We start from the raw sequence: 16,935 nt of genomic DNA on the forward strand, positions 1-16,935 counted from the left end.
GAGAGGGGGAGCAGCCTGTCTGCCTCTGAAATGGAATAATAAAGAGGAAAAGTTTAGAGGATGCTGTCGGAGGGATAACTTTGTTCCAGTGTTTGGTTGGGCCCTGAGACTGCCAGAGGAACTCCTGCAAAAAGGCACATGGGTGCCCCTTGTCCCCAGCTTGTCCCCACCGCCCCCCAGGCTGCTTTGGGACCCCCCCTCTCAGGTCTGGTTTGCACTGACCAGGGGTACCAAATTGAGATGCTCCAAGTTACACCACAACCCCGCTTTGCCACCAGCAGTTAAAGCACAGCCCAGTGCCAGCCCCTCTCCTGGCCACCCTGCCGCCAAGCCCCCATGAATACTTTATGACTACAAATGGGTACAGCCTGCGCTGCTGCACGCTTGCTAATTGCTTCAATTGTGTATTAAACAGGCACTAATCGTTTCATAAATATTGATATTTGCAGGGCAGTGTTGCACCCAGAGGGGTGGCTCTGGAGACGCCACCACACCAGGGCCACCAAAAGCCACCACCCCACCCAGGAGCCTCCAGCCCTCCCTGCCCATGGTGAGGCAGCGAGCTCTGGGGAGCACATCTGGCACATAAGGAATCGATGGAGACTGCCCAACCTGCATCCCGCTGCAGCCTGGAGCTCACCTACCACCCCAGGGCTGGGGAGCGATGGGCAGGGGGCTGGTGGGGAGGGTCTCCATGGCAGGTTGAGGTATGGACGTAGCAGCAGCCCCTCTGCCACGGGACCCAGCAGCTTTGAGCCAGCCTTGGGCATTTGTAAATTAAAGGCTTATTATTAGCAGTACTTGAGATGTACATGTTCTGGCTCCCTCGGGATGTTCATTTCGTGCTGATTATCATATTTTTTAAAATGTAATGAATTTATGGAGATAATTCAATCCCACTGACTAGGAATGTGTCTTACTTCTGCCATGAGTAAAGATGCTGTGTGTGTGAAAATGGAAATTGCTGCGGCAGTTTCCAGGTCTTTCACCATCCTCCCCTACCAAAGGATCCCAAAATGCTTCACAGACCCAATCTGCCCCTGACATGGAGCTGGATGGCATCACTTGGCAGAGACAGAGTCACCTCTGGGCTGGAACACAGAAGCTCTTTAACAAGAAGCAGAAATGGAATCAGATTAATTAAGTAAGTACAATTCCGAGGCGAGAAAGTCAATTAGATGAATCATACGTCAATATGTAAATAAAAGGAGCAGCTTTGAAGTGGGGTTAGAGATAGTGAGAGGCAGGAGTGATGCTCCTCGCAGAGCTTGTCCCAAGGCTCCCCAAGAGCCCCTTCTCTGGGTCTCTCATAGTGGGACACAGCACCCAGCATCAGCATCGGGCTGTGAGTGTGCCCCAAACACACACCCAGGGTGCCCCAGAGCAGCCTCAGCACCTCCCTGGGACACTTCCACGGTGTCCAAAGGCACGTGGAGGTCTCTCCTCCCTCCATCTCCATGTATCTGTGCCCACATGCTGAGTGCATGGGCTACGGGAGGTCATTTCCCAGCCAGATCCAGTCCCCAGTGATTCACCTCCATGGGTACCCTCTGCTCCTCCTTTCACAGCTCTGGGTACCCTCTGCTTCTCCAGCACGTTTCCTTTCCTTTTCCCTCCTTCCTTTCCTCCTGCCAGCACAGACTCCCTGCCAGGGGTACCTTCCTGCACCCATAAATCTTTTGCATGGGCTGAAATAGTGTCATTGAAGAAAGATCTTTTATTTTTGGGTGCAAATTTCAATAAATGCCACTGGAACAAGGCAGTAAATGATCCTGAAAATCCAGGAGAGAAAAGAACAGCAGCCGAGGGGGAAAAGAGAGTGAAACGCCTGGATTTAAGGCTGCCAAACAATGCATTTAACTAATTCAATTTGCAAAAGCTGAGAAGAAAGGGAAGGGGGGGGGGGGGGGGGGAAGAGGAGGGGGGGGGGAGGAAAACCCCAGCTTGTGTGGCAACCTAATAAATAATCTTAGAGAGCGTGAAGCTGGGAATGAGGGACCAAGATAGGCCACCTCCTGTTTGCAGGAGTTACTAGTGAAATGCCAGCAAACACTGGGAGAAAAACCCCAAACCCACCCAAATGGCAGAGTAAGGCTGTAATTTCATTTTTAGCTACTGAAATCTCCATGGGGATGTGGCTGTGTCACCTTCCCAGCCCTCACCTCAGCTCTCAGGTCTCTGCCCCTCGCTCTCCCCTTGGATGCTCTCAGCAAGGCTCCTAGGATGACTGGAGGGCGAAGGGCATCTGGAGCCAGGCAGGTTCCTCTGCAAGAATGTGGGTTGGAGCCTCATTAACTGGTGGCCACAACCCCCCAGCAACAAGCAGGGCTTTGTGGGAGCAGGGCCATGTATCAAGAGCTGCAGCTTCAGTGGGTTGAAGCCAGGCACTGAGATGTGTCAGAACCTCACCACTCCGCCGATGCTCCCCCCAAAAAACTGATGGTCTTTATGCCCAGGTCCCTCTTAATGACCCCTAATTATTGGAGGCATCATTACTGGGGTTAACTGGCTAGCTTGGGTTGGCAGATGTCTCTGGGAGAGAGCCTTTCCCTCCTGCCAACACCTGGCTAGAAATCCCTTCTTATATCAGTGGTGTTAGGAGAATGAATCAGGTCCTGGGTGAAGATGCCAAAGTCTCCTTGTGGAAAAATAAGCAGGAACATCCTGATGAGGGACTGCAGAGGTCTGTGTCAGGTCTGCTCCATGCTAGATCATCACTGCCAGGGGACCCATGGCTCTGTTTTAAAGCCAGCATGCCACCCAGGCCCTGCTTTGGCATCTCTTGCCAGACTCTGCCCACTCCCAGGCTGCCCCATGCCCTCCTCAGAGCAGCATCTCCCAACCTCCAGCTCTAGAAAAGCCCTGCAGTGTCTGGGAGGGGGCTCTGGTGGGGGGTCCCTCATGTGCAGGCATGACTTGAACTCTCAGGCTCCTCAGTGGGATAGGGCAGCGACCAGCAGCTCCAGGCAGGAGCATCTCTCTGCCCGTGGAGGGGGGAAGCTGGGGGGGCCAAGCCAGAGCCGTGCCCAGCCTCCTGCAGAGCACTCCCTGAAGAGACCAAAAGGCTTTTAAACTTAGCAAAGCCACATTTTATGTGAATACAGACGAGAGAGGCCTCCCTTTTCAAAGGGAGAAAACTCAAAGCAACCGGGGAACAGAGGAGGAATAAAACGCTCTCCCCCTGCCCGCCGCATGGGCGAGGGCAGAGCCTGGCTCCCACACTTGGATTCAATTACCTCTGCGTCTCACAGAGCTCCAGCAAACTCCACCAAAGCCCCTTCGACTGCTGGGACACCCCCTCTTCTCCTGGAGGCTCCTGGTCCCCGTGCCCTGAGCACTTCTGTGCACCCTGAGACCCCACCACAGGATCGTCCCTGCAGTGCCTGCACCTCACCAGGGCTTCAGCTTTGTTTCCAAACCCTCCCAATGCCCAGCCAGGGTGGGGGGGCTGACCACAAATCAGCACAACAGATCCCCTCGGATATCAGGTGAGGAGGAGTATGGAGAGGCCTGGACTAAGCAAGGTGATGCCTGGAGTGAGGCAGCTGCAGTCACCACCTCTCCCTGAGCATCCCGATGTGCTGAGCCTCACCCTCCCCTGGCACACATGCTCCCTTGTGCTGCACAAAACACCAGCACCCCTTAAACAGGTAACATGGCATCATACCTTTGAGAAATAATAAACTGCAAGGAAATGCTTAATTATTCTTTGAATGATGCTTAAGAGATGCTGGGAGCACTGTTGTGCAGAGAACGGTGCACGGCAGCTCCTCCCAGCAGCAGCTCCGCACCCAGGGCAGTTTCATGCTCACCATGGAGTTTTGGGTCCTGGTTTGTCCCCATTCACACCCCATTGGGGTCCCTGAGCTGGGAAAAGAGGCCCATAATCAGAGGAGTTTGGGGACAGGCATGTGTCCTGTGGGTCCCAATGCGGTCTGGCTGGGGCGGGGTCTTTCCTTCAGCGGTTGCCGGTTTCAGGGGGTCAGGGGGAGCCTGTTTCTGGAGAGGACCCGGTGCTGTTGCCCAAGGAACTTGCAGCCCTAGTGGGTCTGCAAAGTCCCTTTTTGAGGTTGATGGGGAGGGCAGAGGGATTAGTCCTCAAACAGCTGCAGTGCCTTCGGTCCTAAAATACTCCCTGAAAGGGGATCCCAGCCCGTGGCTGAGCTCAGCAGAGAGCTCCCCACTTATTGTTCTTTCCTAAGGCACCTGTGCTGTGAGACGTCATTTGTCTCTGTCGAGGGGAAGGAGGGGTATGATTTAGGTCCCCACTGCCGGGCAGAGAAGGGGCCCTGCACATCCCTTGATCTCCATGGCCATGGGTGTGGCTGGGCCAGGTTTCCTGACACCCATCCCAGGAGGATACGGATCAAAAGCAAACGGGGCAGAGGGTAGGATGTCTTGATGCTCCCCATAGTCACCTCTTTAAATCCCTTGCACAGCAGTGATGCCGTGCATCCCCCCACAAGCACCCCAAAACCCCCTGCTTCTGCTGTGGGTGATGAGGGGAACCAGAGCACCCAACGGTCCCATTCGACTGAGCCCCACCACCCAGCAGCTGGGCTTTGGTGGCTTCCAGGCTCTTCCCCGCACAGTACCAACCTCCCCAGCAGCCTGGGCTCAGACTCCAGCGCAGCCAGCACACCTCAGGGGACATTTCTAGGTCCAGAGGGGCTCTGTGTCACTGGAATTAAAAAGAAGAGACTCAGGTGGAATGGCAGCATCATCCCCTCTGCTCCCTCTTGCAAAAAAACAGAATCAAGGTGTGCCATCCCATCAGCCTCCTCTCAAAGGGTGGTTAGCCTGGGGGTAGCTTTCAGCAAAGGTCCCAGGAGCTCTTCAGGTCCTACAGAAAAGTCCTGCACCTCTGATCCTGAGTCCCAGAGTCACTGGTGAAGTGCCCGTGCCCACAGGCAGGCAGGAGGGGTCTGGCTGATCGGCTTTGCGGGAAGAAGGAAGCAATGACACCCCAACACTGTCCATGCAGCTCGCTTTCCTCACACTCAGGAGAGCGAGTAAACACTCACTCTTCTTCCAAACACCTCCAAAGCCTGGATTTGAGGATTAATTACTGCTTTTCCTTCAGCAGCAGCATTATTAGAGATCCTGGCAGGGCCAGGGCATGTTACAGCCCAGCTCTCCTGCGAACATCTCAGGAACATCAAAGCCCTGATGCTCGGTCTTGCCGTGTCCTGCATCTGTGTGACCACAGCCCTGACTGCTGGGTCTGAGGCAGGGTGGGAGCAGATGGGAACTTCATGGAGAGGCTGGGCTGGGCTGGGCTGAGCAGGACACGGCTGCCTGGGTCGGCAGCAGCATCTGGCCTGCAGTTGGCAGACACAACACTCAGCAACTTTCCCCGAGCTGAGGAAATATTAACGAGGGAGTAAAAAATAGTCCTGGGTCCCCCGTGAGCCTCGTTCATTAAAAGACAACAACATGTTTTATGGCTCACACGTTCTGCTCTCCCTGACTTCCCCAGAACGGGGCTCAGCCAGATAATGAGTGAGGCTCCACCAGCGTCGCCCCAGCGCCGCGCACGCCGAGCCGCAGCTCAGCCTCTGTCAGCGGCTCCGTCAACCCCACCCCGGGACCACCCGAACTGCTGGTTTCCTCCAGCCTGCAATCCGTTGCTGACCTTCTCCCTCTGAGGCTGGGGGGATGTGAGCTCAGTGATTGGAAATCGATGGGATTTCAGCTCACACCTGAGGCACGAGCGCCGTGGGATGAGCGGTGAGTCCCTGCCCGGCGTGGCCTCCTGGCTGTGCCCACTCAGCAGATTCCAGCAGCTCCAAGAGGGGGGCGGTGAGGAAAGGCTCCCAAAAGCAGACTCCAAGCAGAACCCATGCTGCCGCTGGCATTCAGCTCCCAGTCTTTCCCAGCTGGCACTCTGAGCCCTGGTAGGTCCCAGTCCCAGTAGGGATGGGCTGGTCCATCCACAGGATCCTTTTCCCGCAGCAGGACACAGTGACCAGGGGAAGTGATCGTGCCAGGGATGAAGGATGCTCATGAAGCAGGAGGGATCCTGTTGTCATACCATGTCTGTTGTGGGTCAGCGTCTTGGGGTGAAGAGAGGGACCAGAGCATCAGAAGACAACTTCTACCAGAGAAGCTGAGTGACTTCCAGGCAGCTGCAGTCCCAGAGTGGCTGAGCAGAGCTCCAGGGCCAGGAGAAGTGTGAGGGACTGGGTGGCTGAGTGATACCTGCCCTCATGGCTGGTGCTCTCCAGCCCAGCAAGGTGCATCCATGTTTTGCCTCAGCAGTGGGATGTAACTGTAACATTTAGGGCTGAATTTGCAAATTCTGCTCGTTCCAGATCCACCATTGATGCTGAGCTCTCTGAAGACCAAAATTACTTCAGTGACCTCACACTTCGTCTCACACCCACTGCCTTCTCCTCCAGCCCTCCCCAATGGCAACTGCAGCTTGGAAGCAAAGGTGGAGCAACACCACCAGCCCCTCCCAAGGGGAGGGGGTTACCTTCTTCAGCATGCAGAAGGCAGCCAACACTTGGGCCAGTCGTCAGCTCCACCTTCTCAGCATCAGCTCAGAGATGGCACCTGCCCTTAGGGTCCAGCACAGGAAGTCTGACCATGGGCTTCCTTCAGACCCAGCAGGATCTGCATTCTAGGTGAACGATTGCTCTCACAAGAAACCCTCCCAGATGGCTACTCGATTCTTGTGGCCTGCTCTGTAGGTAAAGTTATGTAGCTGCTGCTCACCCCTCCATAAATATGTTTTTAATGTGGAGTTTGCATCTCACTCCCATTCAGTAATTGGTCTGGGAAATCTAAAGTGCATCTTAAAAACCAAGCTGCAATAATTATTGAATATTAGATACCATCACTGGAGTATTAAAAACATATTTCTGCATAGAAAGGGAGTCTGGATACACAGTGTGGGGCTGTGCCACACACATTGTGAGCTGATCACCCAGGAAAATGTCCAGCTTCCCGTCACGCTGGCAGCAGCAGTTTGTGTTTCAGCTGCATCTCCTGTTAGGAGGATCCCAAAGGGTCCAGGACTGCTCCAAGATGCCCTGAGGCTCTTGCCACGGACACGGAGCCACAGGAGCTCTGACCACTGATGCCTCACAAAGCCAGAATCAGAACTCAACAGCCTTGGTGCCTATGAAACAGGGATCCTTTCTTGCAGTGCTGGGCACACTGGGCATCGCTCCTCCATACGTGTGCACCCGTTAAAGCCAAATCTCTCCTATCAATACAGATTCACTCCATATGGTCATTATAACTTCTAAGAAAAGGCAGGGTCATGCAAATTATTCCCAGGAAGCCATTTACATTAACTCATCTCAGATAGAGCATGCTCAGGGACACTCAGGGGGTCTTCTGGTGGTCTTCAGGGATGAAGGCTGGATGTCTTCCTCTCTCTCAGCACATGCTCTTTACGGTTTCCTCCATAGTTTCCAAAACACATTCCTGCACAAACTACTTAGGAACCCCTTTTAACTGAAAACAAGATATACTCTGTTGGTCATTGGTCTCATTATTGATGTCTCCCCATCTTCACTTCCTTTATCTCCAAGATAAATGCACTGTTCTGGCTCAGTTCTGTAGCCGCTTTCACCAAACAGCCAAATTCTACTGAAATCCAGCCCAAATATCTTCTTAAAATACACAAATTAAAGTTATATTAATTGTCCCAAGCTCCATCTACATCAATCTATTCAGCATGATTACATTTCACTGAATGACCATGCAGTGGGCAGCCACGATTTGGGTTTGTGAGACCAGCAATGGCCTCGGGCTGGGTGAGTGGAGATGTTTGCACCCTCTCTGCTCAGCTGCCTTCACCCCTGGCTTTACCCACCCATCCTCCTCCATCCCCAGCTTCCAGCCCAGCAGCAGGTTGGCAAGGCCAGGCCCAGCCAGGCTTGCTCACAGGATTACCACACGTGCTCCAACGATGCAGGTAGCAATAAATACAGGGAGAACGTGCATTACTTCCACCCAGGGCCCTGCAAACCCCCAGAATTAGTGAGTTAATGTAAGAATAGAGTATGCAACTATTATTTCCCCATTGCCCAAATTTTCCTCCGTTGATGGATGCTCTCAGGGGAACCATGTGAGAGCGTCTCTGTAAGATGCTGTCGTAGTAATTTGGCTGCAAGGCTTTTGCTGCTGAGCTCTCCAGCAATCGGAGGAGAATCAGCGCTCCCCTTGATCATGCAAAACTTTGATACCACCAGGCAGAGCTGCCTCACACCTTCCAAGACCTGCTTGTTTGACGGTCGCAGAGGTGCAGATCAGAGGCCTCATCAACTGAGAAGTGTCTCTAAACAGAGGGACGCTGTGATCTGTCACTCCAGTCCGTTCAGGCACCGTGAATCCAAACTCCCAGGTTTAAAAGCCAAGCAGGCACTGAGGAGTGAGAGCTTACTCTGATGGCTCTTCCCAAGGCTGGAGGCAGCTGCAGGGAGCTGATCATAGAATCCAAGACTGATCTGGGTTGGAAGGGACCCCAAGGATCACAGAGCTCCAACCCCCTGACACAGGCAGGGACACCAACCTCCAGCCTGGATCTACACAAGGTTGCCCAGGGCCCTATCCAACCTGGCCTTGAACACCCCAAGGGATGGGGCACCCACCCCCTCTCTGGGCAGCCTGTTCCAGCCCCTCACCACTCTCTCTGGAAGGAACTTCCCCCTAATATCTCATCTAACCCTTCCCTCCTTCAGCTTCACTCCATCCCCCTTGTCCTGCCCCTGTTCCTCTGCTCCCTTCAGGGATGGGAAGGCTGCAATGAGGTCCCCTCACAGCCTTCTCTATTCCAGGCTGAACCAGTCCAGCTCCTTCAGCCTCTCTCCATAGGGGAGGTGCTGATCCTGGCTTAGTCCTTGAGCTTTGATGTGAGTTTGGGCAATGTATTTCATTTGGCTTCGCCTCCCATCAGCGTGGGTAACCAGACAGGTCTGCTCCTACACAGGGATTGTTGTGGTTCCCTCTGCAGAGCTGGTTTAGGGTGGGGGGATCAAAACCCACCCACCCTTTTCCTCTTTTATTTTTGCCTTTCCTGCGTTAGGAGCAAATGGGCTTCACAGAGGAAGGAGCTGTGGTAGGAGGACAGAGAGTTGGGAGTCCCAGATTTCCCTGGGGCCCATTAAGGTTAATAAAATGGCTTTTCTCACAAAGGAGAGATTATCCTGGGGGATTTATTGCCACAGGGTTTAGCAGCAGCACAGCTGCAGGCAGGCTCTGGGTAGGGGTTGGTGAACTCAGGGAAGAGAAGTGCACCCAGGCTGTGAGGTGTCCTGCCCTGGATGCTCTCGGTGCTCAGGGACCCCCGAAGTGGGAAGGTGGAAGAGCAAAGCTCATCCTCTTCTGCCTGATCGCTGTGTTCTCCCAGGACTGACCCCTAGGCTGTGTGACAGGTGGGAGGTGGACAAAAGGGACCCCTGGGCTGAGCCAGAAACCGAATTTTCCTGGGCTGGTCATCCTTGGGAAAAGGAAAATATGGATGGAGGTGTTCCTGGGTGTCCCATGTCCTACTGTGCAGCAACACCTTTATTCTCCAGCCCTCCCAGCACCCAACACCAGGGCGGGACTGGGACCAGCACAGAGCTGGGGGGCTCCTGAGGCTGGCTGGCATCTCGCAGAGCCAGGCTGGCAGTCGGAGGGGAAGCAGCAGCTCTTGTGCTATTTCGGTCCCAGCAAAGAGCTGCAAAACTCATGCAAACCAGAAATCCATGACAGCAAGAAGCAAACCTCGCCTTCCTGCAAGCTGTTTGAAGCCTGGGTTTGATGCCTGGGGCTGGCCACGTCGCTCACCCCTTCCCACTCCTCTGGGGAAGCCTGGATGCCTGGTTGGAGCATGCACCGTGCACCGGCTGTGGCTGCAGCCCCCACTGTTCCCAGGCATCCCCTGCCCTTCTCCAGGCATGAGTATCACCGAGTGGCATTTAATATCGGGCTGTCGGAGCCGGTCTGCAGAGCTGTCAGGGAATCTGAGAAATCCAAGTGTGAAATCAGCATGTTCCATGGGGCGGTGGGCACGGGCTGCCCATATGTTCCCCACACACATCACCAGTCAGCTGGGGAGCGCACGCATCTTCCAGGCTTTCATTCTCTCCCCCTTGGGCTTGTCAGGGGGGTTTCACTGCCAGCCCATATACCTTGGTGGAAAAGGCAGGGCTCAATCTCTCACAGATGGACTTCCCTCACGCCTGGGCTTTGATCAAGGGAAGAAAACAGCAGGGGGAAGGAGTTATTATTGCCTGGCAGCGTGTCTGTGGAAGCGTTTGGGCGTGCAGACGTGCTCCCGGTTCGCTCTGCCTGCTCCTTTCTCTGTGTGGTGTTACCTGAGGCCACGAGTGGATGCTCAACCCTGTCCCGGGGCTGCTTCCCCCATCCTGGGTACCACTGCTGGGCTGCTGCATCCCCCAGGGCTGCTGCTGGTGGGCACAGCACTGGAAAGGATGGGTGCTCGCCGTGTGCTGCTGATGCAAAACAGCGTCTGAAGTGACCTTTTGACAAGCCATTCCTTCTCCCCACCTCCACCACCCCGACCAGATCGCCACCCCACCAACACCCAACATCACCATCAGGTCTGGGTCTCCCCCATCAGATGCCAGGGGCTGGGAACCAGCGAGGTTTAGGGGTGCTGGGATGTGGAATGGGGGTAGGTTGGGCCAGGACTTGGGGACAAGCCGTGCTGGTGGCATTTCTGGGAAGGGTGGGCACTTGGCAACCGTCTGGAGGTTTGTTCCCCTCTCCTCCCTGCAAGGGAGGAAGGAAGGAGTCAGAGGAAAGGCCTCAGAAACACCGAGCTTCTCTGATGCTCTTCTGTGTGTGGGGGAGCTGGAACAACCCCCCTCCTCTTTGCCCCCCTCGTCTTTCCCTCGGGAGGGGGAGGATGGAAATGTTCAGCAGTGTTTTCACCAGGATGCTCCGATTGAATACCTCATCGGGGCTCATCAGGCTGGCTTTGTCTGAGTGCTCTGAATTAGAGGTGGCAAGGAAAACACTTTTAATCCCCATTGCTGGTGCTGGAGGAAAGAAAAAAGCACAGCACACCTCCCCTACCCCAGACCAGGGGAGCAGGGGAGGTGAACCCAAAAAGGAGGCAGCTGGGTTGGTACCCCGTGGGTAGAAAGGGAGACAAAGCCGGCAGGGATGGACACAGGGTCGGTCTGACCCCTGGATGCAGGTGGATTCATCAGGTTGGGGAGCTCTCAGAGGAGCTGCTCTGTCCTGTCCAGGGAGGATGGCAGCAGGAATGCTGGGATGGCAGCAGGGAGGGCAGCCAGCCCCAGAGGGGGAATTAGTTCACCCAGCACCACGAACTTCATTTTAACTTCCCCAAGGAGCCCGAGCGGAGGAGGGAGCTGGTTATTTATTAATGATCCTTTCAAAGGTGAACCCTGCCCAGCTGCTGCCAGCCGAGTCCTGGCAGGGGTGACACCGATGTGACACCCCCACTGCATGAGGGGAGCCGGGACGAGCCTGCCAGCTGCGGGAGAGGGGGTCTCTGTCATCCCAGGAGGATGCACGTCCCCGGGGGGTTCCTTTGGGATGCACATCATGCGAGGGAGGGGACAGCCATGCTCTGCGGACACCTCCTGCTGCGGGGTCTGGCTCAGCGAGCTGCTGGTGGGGAGTGCCGCTCAGCTGAGAGATGCTCCTGCTGCCAGCTCAGCAGATCCAGCACCTGCTGATGCCGAGGGCTGAGCTGGCGTGTTTGAAACGTGAGGAGTGGGAAATCAGCTTCTGAGTGGGAACTCTGACCCCAAGAACAATGACCACAGGAAACTGAGGGGAGATGGGAGGGAACGGGGCGGGGGGGAAGAGTCCAAACACCTTCATTTGCCCTTTCTGCAGAAAGCCCCGAGCCTGTGTCTCGCCCCGTGTGGCACAGCGAAGCTCCTGACTCGGCCTCCCGGGTCGCATCTTCCCAGTGAGATCTCAGGGCACGAACCATGAGGGAGGAAAAAACAATTGAAAATGGTGAAATAAGGAGCTGAAGTGAAACCTGAGAGAGGTTGCTGAGCCGAGCCGAGCCGAGCCGAGCCGGATCGGGATGTGCCGGGCCGAGCCTTGCCGTGCCGTGCGGTGCCGTGCCGTGCCGTGCCGGCTCGGCTCGGCTCGGCCCGGCAGCAGCCTCAGCAGCCCGGCAAGGCACGGCACCGCACCGCACGGCACGGCAAGGCTCGGCCCGGCACATCCCGATCCGGCTCGGCTCGGCTCGGCTCAGCAGCCTTTGCAGCCTCTGTCTGCACTGAGTCGGCTCCGCCCGCCCCTCGAAGAGCAGCCGCGGCACGGCGCGGCCCGGCCCGACTCGGCTCGGCACGGGACGGCACGGCTCGGCCAGGCACCGCACGGCACGGCCCGCACCGGCCCCGCCCGGACCGGCACGGCTCGGCCAGGCTCGGCTCGGCTCGGCTCGGCTCGGCACGGCTCGGCACGGCTTGGCCGAGCCGTGCCAGACCGGACCGGGCCGCGGCTGCTCTTCGAGGGGCGGGCTGAGCCGGCTCAGCGCAGACCGAGGCTGCTGAGTCTGCTGAGCCGAGCCGTGCCGTGCCTTCCCTGGCCCAGCCGTGCCGTGCCGAGCCGAGCCGGATCGGCCGTGCCGGGCCGGGCCGAGCCGAGCCGAGCCGAGCCGTGCCGTGCCTTCCCTGGCCCAGCCGTGCCGTGCCGAGCCGAGCCGGATCGGGCCGTGCCGGGCCGAACCGTGCCGGATCGGGCCGAGCAGTGCTGAGCCGAGCCGGGCCGTGCCGCGGCTGCTCTTCGAGGGGCGGGCGGAGCCGGCTCAGCGCAGACGGAGGCTGCTGAGCAGAGCCGAGCCGAGCCGAGCTGAGCTCAGCCATTCCTTAGTGCTCAGACCTACGCTGCCACCTCCCACCCATGAGTGGGTTCACTGCACAGTTCCAGCACCCAGGCTTTCCTGCCCACCTCAGACACCCCCAGCATCCGGGCAGATGGGGCAGAGGGAGAAGGCAGTAGCCAGAAATCTCCCCCTGCCCCACGCCCAGGGCACGATGTGTGCACCCCCGTCACCCCCCCCATGCCCGCCCACCCCTTCCAGGTGACCAGAACTCATCACCCCGCAGCCGCCGGCGCTGTCAGGTCCGCCCCCCTCTTCCCCCCCCAGCCCGTCTCCAGTGCGATGTTCCAGCTCATTAATTTACCCCATTAGAGGCTCCAGAGGGAGTTGAGGAACTTGGGTGCAATTTTTCTTCCCTGTTTCCAGCCCCCCGAGCACATGTGAGAAGAAACACACGCAGCCCCCCCAGTCCCCCCCTCGCTGCTTCCCTCATCGCCGGCGTCGGCTCTGACCTCTTCCCTTTCTGCCCTGGTTTCTAAATGATGTTTAAAACTCGTCCCCAGCCCCCTGTCATCCTTCAGCCGCCATCCTCTTGGAAGGAGGGGGGGGGGGGAGGATGGTGTCATGGAGCCAAAGAAAACACCGTGCGTGGGACCCGCACGGGAGACGCCGGCCCTGCTCGCCGCTCGCCGCAGCAGCATCGTCCTGGCTGACAGGAGCTGCTCCAAAAGCAGCCTCAGGAGAAAAATACCCTGGGAAATACCCTGGAAAATTAATTCTTCCATGTTGCCGCCTTCAGAATAAATGAGATAACGGCTTCAGCTCTAATTGGGCAAACGGAAACTCGCCTTTCCCCAGGGAGCCGCAGCTCTGCCTAAGGAGTCATTAATCAGTGGGGGAGTGGGGAGCCCTGGAGCCACGAGGGTCCCACTGGGATGTGTCCTGCTGCCCTTGGAACTGAGACCCCCACCAATGCTGGTGGCTGCCAGCCCACCCCACAGCCCCACTCACACCGGCAGGACATGGCCTTGACCAGGGCAAACAGGGAGGAGATTGAGCCCCAGACCAAAATGTGCCTCTGCAGAGACCCCGGTGCAGTGGCCGGGCCAGTGGGACAGAGAGGGGCTGGCAGTTGCAGGCTGCTCTTGCCCCGTGGTGTGAGCACAGGTGGATAATCCCCTCCTTGCCCCGTTTCTGAGTCTTTAAATCAGGGAGGGGTTTGCAGCCCTGGCACTGGCACCATCAGTGCTTTGGGCATTTCTGATCAGGGCTGGCACCCACTCTGCCACCCGGCTCTGCCTCTGCTCTCCTCTCCCCCATCACCCAGCCTGTGTGGGCACCTGGGGGCTGTGGATCAGCTCTCTGCCCACTGCCCCACCATCCCAGATACTCACCATCCCACTGTCCCACCATTCCACTGCCCCACCTCCCCACCATCCTGCTGCCTTACCGTCCCACCGTCCCACCATCCCACTGCCCCACCATCCTACTGCTCCATCTCCCCACCATCCCACTGCCCCATCATCCCACTGCTCCATCTCCCCACCATCCCACTGCCCCATCATCCCACTGCCCCACCTCCCCACCATCTCTCTGTCCCACTACCCCTCCATCCCACCATCCACCCCACTGTCCCACCGCTCCACCAGCCCACCACCACCCTCCTGCCCTCCACCGGCAGAGCCCCTTCACCCACCAGCCCAGCTCAGAATCCCTACGAGCCCGAGACCATTCCAGCACCAGCCCCCCTCCACCAGCCCCCCCACCTGCCCCTGGGCAAGAAGCAATAACTGGAGCCTGACATCCCATCTGGAGCCGATCAGCGCCGGCTAACTGGGAGATGTCGCTAATGGAAACTTCAGCGTTTTATTTCCAGGGGCTTCTGTCGCTTCCTCCTCGCAGAAGCGATAACCGCTCTGCGGAGCGGCTGCGGGCAGCCCCAGCCAGCCCTGCGCGGCAGCAGCTCCCTGAACCCATCTGCGATGCTCAAACCCGGAGAGGCTCTGAGCGTCCCCTCCCCCCCCCCCCCCAGCCCTTTGTAATTAGCAGCACCGGCCACCCCAGGCAAGAGGTTTAACAGGCTGCTCGGCAGCCTTTGCAACGCTGCTCGGCAGCCCCAGTGGCCCCGGCCCCTCCGCTGCTCCCTCCTCCCCCCTGCCTGGGACTCGAACTTGCTTTTTCGGGCGCACACGCGCACACGTGGGCTTGAAGTATCGAGGTCTGGGAGATTAAAAGGCACCATTATGGGAGTCAAACATAAATTCCCCTTTTATTAAGCAGAGTAAATGTCATCGGTGAAAAAAAGCAGAGGAGGATGGAGAGGAGGATTTCATTCCAACTCCCCTTTACTTTCAGTCCTGCTCCTGGCTCTGGCTCCATGCAGTTGTTTATTTAAAAGTCCAGTAGGAAAAGCTCATATCCTACCTGCTTTCCATGGGGATTTTCTGCTCTGTTACCATAAGGCAGCGCAGAGAGCAGCTGCCACAAGCCCCTGAGCTGGCTGTGTACCGACTGGCATGGCCAAGAGGGTCCGTGGTGGGAGTGTGGTGCTGCACTGGGAGCAGGAGGCTGTCCGTACCCATGGTGGGCCCCTGTGCCTCCTGTCCCTCCCTGACAGGTTCTGGGGCTGCAAACCCCTGGAAAAGCACTCCTAGGAGTTATTTCAGCATCCCCAGCTCCTCAGCTGTATCCCCAGGAGCAGGAGCTGTGGCTTGGATGGGGCTGGCATCAGGGCAGAGGGGGATCCCCCACAGCTCCTGCCTTGGAACATCCCAAATGTTCCCTGGCAGGCAGGACCCCTGCAGTGGGCAGGTGAAATGCCCCCAGGTAAAGGGTGCAGCGACCAAATTCCTGCTGGCTTCCAGGGATGGCCAGGCAGCAGCCAGTCCCACACCCAGGCACACCCAGCCTGGCCATGCTGCTGCAGGGCGGTGGGCGATGGGGGGGACCCACGGGGATGCAGGTACACCTCCAGCCCCTCCGTGTTGTCAGCATCCTGGGGCTGGGGCTCCAGGGAAGAGCTTTGGTTCAAAGGCCAAACCCCCAGCAGGTGAGCTGGAAATTGCCCTTAACTTGATGAGACAGCACCAGATTTGTGTCACATGCTCGCCTCAGCTAATTGCCAAGCACGGCGGCGGCGATCTGCAGAGCCTGGAGCCAGCACAGGCTTGGGGACCCTTGCAGGCATGACATGCCTGGACAGGACACCTCCTAACACTCCCTTGTCTCCATCCATACCCCTCTGGAGGGACAGGATCCGGGATGTCCCATCCATACCTCTCTGGAGGTGCAGCACCTGGGATGTCAACACACTGTGACAGTGGAAAGCTGCTCTAGAGCAGCAGAGGCACTGGAGCACCCAGCATCCATGTCACACCCCATGTGTCAGGGCACAAACTGAGACCCCATGGAACCAGCACTCACCTGGGATGGGTTTATTCACACAAAGCAGCAGAGAAATGGCTGAGCCAAACCATAGAATCACAGAATCCCAGACTGGTCTGGGTTGGAATGGACCCCAAGGATCACAGAGCTCCAACCCCCTGCCACAGGCAGGGACACCAACCTCCAGGCCTGGAGCTACACAAGGTTGCCCAGGGCCCCATCCAACCTGGCCTTGAACACCCCCAGGGATGGGGCACCCACCCCATCTCTGGGCAGCCTGTTCCAGCCCCTCACCACTCTCTCTGGGAAAAAGCTTCCCCCTAATAACTAATTTAAACCTTCCTTCCTTTAGCTTCACTCCATCCCCCTTGTCCTGCCAGTCTCTGCCCTTTAACAAGCTGATTCCCCTCCTGTTTCTCTGCTCCCTTCAGGGACTGGAAGGCTGCAATGAGGTCCCCTCGCAGCCTTCTCTTCTCCAGGTTGAACCAGACCAGCTCCTTCAGCCTCTCTTCATAGGGGAGCTGCTCCAGCCCTCTGAGCATCTTCATGGTCTCCTCTGAACCCTGGTTTGTCCTTTACAGAGCCACAGACATGACACAGGCAGAGTCCAGTGCTGGTCAGAACCTGTCCTCCAGCTCCCAGCTCCCTCACAGTACCCATTGCTGGCCATGCTCTGCAGGCTGTATGGCTGCGTGGGGCCTCTCAGCACCGGCCTTTAGGACTGCAGCTGCAGGAACCTTTTCCCCAGGGATCCTTCCTCTCCATTTCATGTT

The sequence above is a fragment of the Gallinula chloropus genome, assembly GCF_964237585.1.
Source record: "Gallinula chloropus genome assembly, chromosome: 11".
NCBI classification, from domain to species: Eukaryota; Metazoa; Chordata; class Aves; order Gruiformes; family Rallidae; genus Gallinula; species Gallinula chloropus.